The following is a 6,620-nucleotide window of genomic DNA, read 5'->3' as shown; positions in this document are numbered from 1 at the left end:
GGGTGATGCTGGAATTTCACGCCATCTTAATAGAATCCACACATCCACCTTCCAGCCACAAATAAGACAGATTCATCTTTGCACTTCACCGCCAGGTAGGATCTGTCACACTGTGATGGTGGATCCTGGTTTCTCAACGCCTTTCACTACTGTGTCTGATCCCTTCAATTTCATGTTGGCCGGCAGTAAGGGGAAGGCAAAGTATGCAGTCATCAGTTGTTACTTTGCTACCTGGTTTGCATTTAAAATGATTAGTATGATAAGTAATTTCCAGAAACAATACCTTATCTTCACTCAGAGTGAGGGCCCAAATCTTTCATTAAAATTGATGCAGCCTTTGAAAAAGAGAGATGCCAAAAATAATATATTTTTTTAGTATTAAGCATGGAATGCATTACTTAATAGCATAGAAAGGACATCAGTGATGGCTCTCCATTCTGATTGGGTGCAGATGTGGTCATTCAACCCCCATTGAGTAATGAAGTAGACTGGTGGAGCCAATGCCTGTGTATCCAACATTCCTCACTCAGGCACACAAATAGCCAACTAAAAACATCAAAGTACTTGTAAATGATGAAGGTTCAAAGCTAAAGGGACTTTAAACAAGCCAGCTCACGCAATTAGGTTGCATCAACAATGTGGCACTGGTACTTCACAGCAGAAATTTAGTTTGTGACAGGTTTAGCTGTTCCAGGAACCTTTTCAGGTTCAGGCATAACTTGATGAATGTGATTGAGATGGGGCTGTCTGTAGGAAGGTAATGGCAAAAAAAAGGAAAAAATAAAGAAAGAAAGGTTCTAGGGGGTAGAACTGCATTATCTGATTACGTAACTGCACATATTATAATTCTTGATGAAATTTTAAATAATGATTCGAATGTCACGACGCAATTTCTAGATCACTTCTCTTTTTGTTCATGAGATGGGGAGTTTTTACAATAATAATAATATGCCAAATAAAACAAAATTACTCAAGCATCTCATTTTCCATAGTAATGAACAAATTGGATCCAGATTCAAATCATAATCCACATCAGTGACATTAAAAATTATTTTGGAGTAGAGTCAGTATGTACTGGGTTACAGTGGGGTCACAAAGGGGGGTGGAGACATTTAGCTGAAGTCTGTGACACATAAAAAGTTCAATCTTGACTGAAAAGAGATACAGATCTTGTGTTGATTTTTTTTTAAGTTGTAATGATTCCAAATGTTAAGAGCAGATCTGTATGGTTAAAGAATTAGGTGGCATAACTGAATTTGATTCGGAGCCTTTTGAAGTATGCAACATCATCATGTCACCATGCATGTTTGCTTTGCCGTAGTATAATGACAATAATGATCTCCATACAGTGATGAAAACAAAAAACAAAAAAATAGAAAGCACATGTGATATGGTCTGTTCTTCATCCAGAGGCTAAACGATTATGGAATTCAACCAAAGAGCTCTTGAAGGAAGAACAATTTTCCACGTTGATGATGCATGGTGTTATCAATAATAAGAGAATATAGGCATAATCTCCATCAACAACAAAGCTGCAACCCAGCGACGATGTAACTTTGTGACTGTCCAACCTCAATACTGGCTTTGGCCAATATTTATTTAAGACTTACAACCTCATTGAGAGCTATAGTTTTATACTCCATTCTGTCACACTGTTCATACAAATAAGATCTTAAAAATGACTTGTGTCTGGTTTCCCATATGCTTTTGAAAGCAGATGGTTTCCCTTGTGAGAAAAGAAAAAGAGGGGGTTTTTTTCTCGACGTTTGGAAGCAAAGTGTAATTGCCACAATATAAACGCATTATGTAACACAGCTGAGGAAACACTTGACAAAATGAAGCCTTATCTTTGGACAGCTTGTCTGGTTTAGATGATACAATCGATTTGTGTTCTCTCCACAGACATTCTATGATATTTATATAAAACTATGAATCTGTATGACTGTCAGTCCCATCTTGTGTCTGAAAAGGCTTCAGTATATTAACTATAAGTTTGTACATCCAGACACACAATACCAGCACAGTTACATCATGCCACTATATCACCTGTTATCTTAGCAGGCAACCAACAGATGGTAATAACACTGCACATATTCTGTAATTTTAAAAAACTCATACAATTTATAACTTAAAAATGACAACTAAAAAATAGTTATTAGTTTTCAAGAAATAAAAGCAGCAATAATAAACTATGTCACCCTGTCGCATCTTACATACAGGTTTAGTCTGACACGTCTGCTGCAGTGAAGACATTTTTCATGACATCATTCAGATCACCTGCTGCAGCTTGTCTGCTCTGCTCGCATGTCTGTCAAGCACCTAGCAACCTCCAGATACCACAATGACATCACTACCTGAAAAACGTGCCCTCATTACAGCTCTGGGCTGACTGGTTGTTGCTGAATTTACCTTTACTATTTGAACCCCTCTGTCTTATCTCTCACCGCTTTATGTCCAGAGCAGATGAGGAAGCTGTTAGGATGGCTCTGCATATAGTGATGCTTTGGTGCACTACTTGTATTTCAACTGGCCTTGACATTTCCCAGGCATTTTGGAATTGAGTTTGCATATAGACCAAATACTTTCATTTCAGTCCAGCTGCATCTAAAGCTTGCTCTCTGTCCTAGTTTGAGCATGACATTGACATTTAACCCACGCATTCTCCGTCAGTGTTGCTAACAGCTGAGGATGACACTTTTCTCCTGCCCTCTGTGTGCACACGGGTCTCTTTAAGCACACAGAGACACCCTGTCAAATATGTCTGAAATTCCAGATTAGCCATTTGCTCAAAGGGAGCAGTTCCTCTTGATTCCAATTCCCAAATCACAGCTCTGCATCCCTTTCTCAGGCCGTGGGGTGAGGGATTACCAGACAAACATCAACACCTTACTGAGGAATTACAACAGGAATGCCAGTGATGACAGGTGCCAGGTTGCCCCCATTTTGGTTCAGTTGTGCCTCTAGTTAGGCGTTTACTTTATCAAGGTGATAACTTGTTCCATGTGTAACTTTAAATTCTTTCGGGTCCAAATTTGGGTTTATCCTAAATAAAATTGTGTTAATTGTTCAAAACTGAAGCTTAATGACCTTGACTAATTTTCCACTTTCATTGAAGTTCATCAAAATCTTAACTTTTGTTCTCACTGTCGGTGCTATCGAGTAAGTCAGGTGTCACTTCTCTTTTTTTTTTTGGCAGGATGAGACAGTCATTTACCAAACCTTCTCACAAGATCAATCTGTGATGACACCAGTTTTTATGTCTAGATAAAAAAAAGGTATGCTTAAGTTCAGTATGATATCTCACATCACCAGGATTCACATTGTAAGCATGACAGTTATATGCACAGTTCAAATGCAGCTGGCATGCATTCACATTACAAGACATATTACAATACTGTACCCTTAATTAATGTCATGTCTGAGCTCCTATTTAAACAGTGGCCTACACATATGCATGCACATACACACACACACACACACACACACACACACACACACACACACACACACACACACACACACACACACACACACACACACACACACACACGTAATTACAAAACCAATATGGATTCTTCTTTTTTTCTGCCTTGTTTTGGTTCTTTGCATCTCCTTAAGGAAATATGCAGCAATGTACTGATGTACCGTATCTACTAAAAGCTCTGAAATCTTCACCAACAACTTTTAAAGCTTGTCTATCTGCCATTTGAAGCTGAGCATTCATTTATTTTATTTGGGTTTTTTTAACTGAAGACAGCTGACAGCTCATGTCTGATACAGTACGTCACTGATGAGAGCAGCGAAGATTAACCTCAACAGCACAGATCTGAGCTGTAAAACTAAAGCTAAGGCCTGAAAGGTTCTTTGACATTGTGTGACAAATTTTATATTCCTCTTAACATGTTTATGCCGTCATTTACAGTTAATTTATAGTTGGATGGATGTGCAAGCTAAATAAAACGACTGTTAAATAATTGCTTGCATTTTAGAAAGATCAGTCTTTAAAGACTCTGGATCAGTTCTGATCTGTAGTTGGACTCAAGTAAAAATCCATGCAGAAGTGGTTATTTACAAGAATTCACTTTGAGGAGGAAAAAATGTTATTGCCAAACAAATTCTTTTTACATAAGTGATTTTCCTGCTGGGATTATAGGTTTATTGCTGCTGCTGCTGCTGCTTGTTGATATATGTGTCTGAAAGCTTGCGGTGAACTTTGCATGATCTTCATGAACAATGTGAAGGAATGAGGTCTGAGGAATTAATGACAAAACTTTTACCTTTAATTGTCAGCCACTGGTATGTGGCTTTGTCTGTCAGAATATTATTTCATTCAGGGCTTCCCAAAACTTTCAGCCCCTGACCCCCAGAACAATCCTGCTAGAGACCCATGACCTCCACTATCCAAACATTAGACCGCACTTGTACTAATGGACTTATCCAGATGGCTGATGACAGGCATTTAAGTTTAACTACTATTTATCCTTAAAATCATGGTGAAAATAACGTATTTGTAATACGTTTTCAATTTTATGTAATTTCTCGAAATTATCTCCACACTCCACCTTTGGAGTCCCTCTGACCCCTCACTTCAGGATCCCCTGAATCAATCCATAAAATAATATGTTGCCTGGCTTCAATCAAGTCATCCCTGTGATCTCATCATACCAAACGTTTGTGCTGCCATCAGAAGACATGAAATTGCAAATACAATGTTATCCATCACAGTCAATTTCTTTGTAAATCACATTCGTTACAGCCTGGAGTCTGGCAGCCTGCGTCAGCAATGTTTCCATTTCTTGTATGAATCAAGTAAAAATGGTCTTAACACAAAATTCAAGGATAAATCTAAGAACATTGTGATAAACAGAGGACCAGTTGTGTTGCCAGAGACTCTTTAGCAGGTCCTTGACTAATGCATATTCCAGACCCAGGACGAGCTTTTTGATATTTGTCAGCACCCAACAAAGATCAGTTGCTAAGAAAACACCAACATGAGAAACACACTCGGCCTCAGGGATGATTCAAAAACATCATGCACTAGTAGAAAGTAAAGCCCAGAACCCAATTGGACTCATTTATAAATGTGCGTGCGTGTGTGCTTGTGTGTATGTGCATGCGTGCATGCATGTGTGAGATTGTGCAGCTTTGATGCAGACGGTCAACACACCCATACGGGACACATGGGGCTCATGAAGGATGATGGAATGTACCTCAGTCAGCAAGTTACCGAATTAGAGCCTTCACACACATCCCACAGAAATAAAACTAGCAGCTTCAGAAAGATAAACACGCTGTTTCTATATGCATGTATGACCCTGAGAGAATTATGCTTTTGGTCTTATTATATGATAGGGTTTAATCTTTAATAAAAGTTACTAATACTGTAGCTCAGTGTTGTTTAGTTAGATTCATTTCCTCCTGTTCAATGTGAGCGACTTCGGATCCATCTGTCTGGATAAACATATGGGAGGCAGGTCCACTGAACAACTCTGTTAGCAGCAGTAGCTAAAGAAATCTGACACTGTTAAAACAATGCAAACACATATCAACTATACATAAATAAAGACAAAGACAGCTGCAAACAAACCACAAGCCAGGACCTCCCTGGATGTTTTTTTTTCTCTCTCTATGTCACACAGAGTTCCCGTTATACGTCTTTCTACCTGTCACGAAGCCAAAAGGAGCAAGAGTCAACAGTTTGTAAAGGTCAAGGGTCACAGGTCAGCCTCATTATGCCTTCACATCTACCAGGTACACAGCTGGGACAGTTCTGCTTCTGGTAATAGCATTGATGTTTACCCTCAAACACCATAATTTATTAAAATACATTTTCCCCAGCCTCACATTCTATGCTTTCACGTCATATCTAAAGATTACATACACACAGACAGGTTTCTCAGGAGCAGGAATCCATCAGTAAAGGCAATAATGTCCCATGTACAATGAGGAAATTAAGTGTTTCATTATCCACTCCTCAGCTGTACTGTCAACAGAGGGTGGGAGAAAGTACAAGCTATAGTAAAGTAGCCGCGATCTGGGATTGGTCGACTGAAAATAATGAGCGGTGACTCGCAGGTCGAGAGGTGAAGAAAGCAGCACACCAGCAGAGAAGGACAAGCATGTGTGAGCACTGAGGGGATTGTTGAGGAGGTTCAGAGAGCCATAAAGCAAGTCAGTCAAGTCTTGTGTTACACTCTTTCTTTTCTTTTCCTCAATCCCTTCTTCCTGTCTGTCTGACAGCGAGCTGACAAAGATTACTGTGTGTGTGTGTGTGTGTGCGTGTGTGAACGAAGCACGGCTTTACTCCATCTACAACTGTTCATTTGCACCCGATTTGATTACGCCTTTGAATAAATGATTCATGTAAATTTGAAACATCAACACTAGAGGTAAGATTACACACTAATCACTAGTCTTGGAGAATGCTGTCATTTCAGAGCTTAAATGTCAAAGAAACACAGAACCTATAAAAATAAAACACAACTGCTTGATCATTTCAGCAGACCTGAGGTGAAACCCAAGACAACCAACAAAAATAGAAGCAAAAGAACAGGAGCAAAGGATAAAACTTCGACCAGAAAGACAAGTGTTCAACTGAAAGCAAGTGTGGCTGCATGCTC

Source organism: Antennarius striatus, chromosome 6 (genome assembly GCF_040054535.1).
Source record: "Antennarius striatus isolate MH-2024 chromosome 6, ASM4005453v1, whole genome shotgun sequence".
Taxonomy (NCBI): Eukaryota; Metazoa; Chordata; class Actinopteri; order Lophiiformes; family Antennariidae; genus Antennarius; species Antennarius striatus.
Note: the sequence above shows the minus strand (reverse complement) of the source record.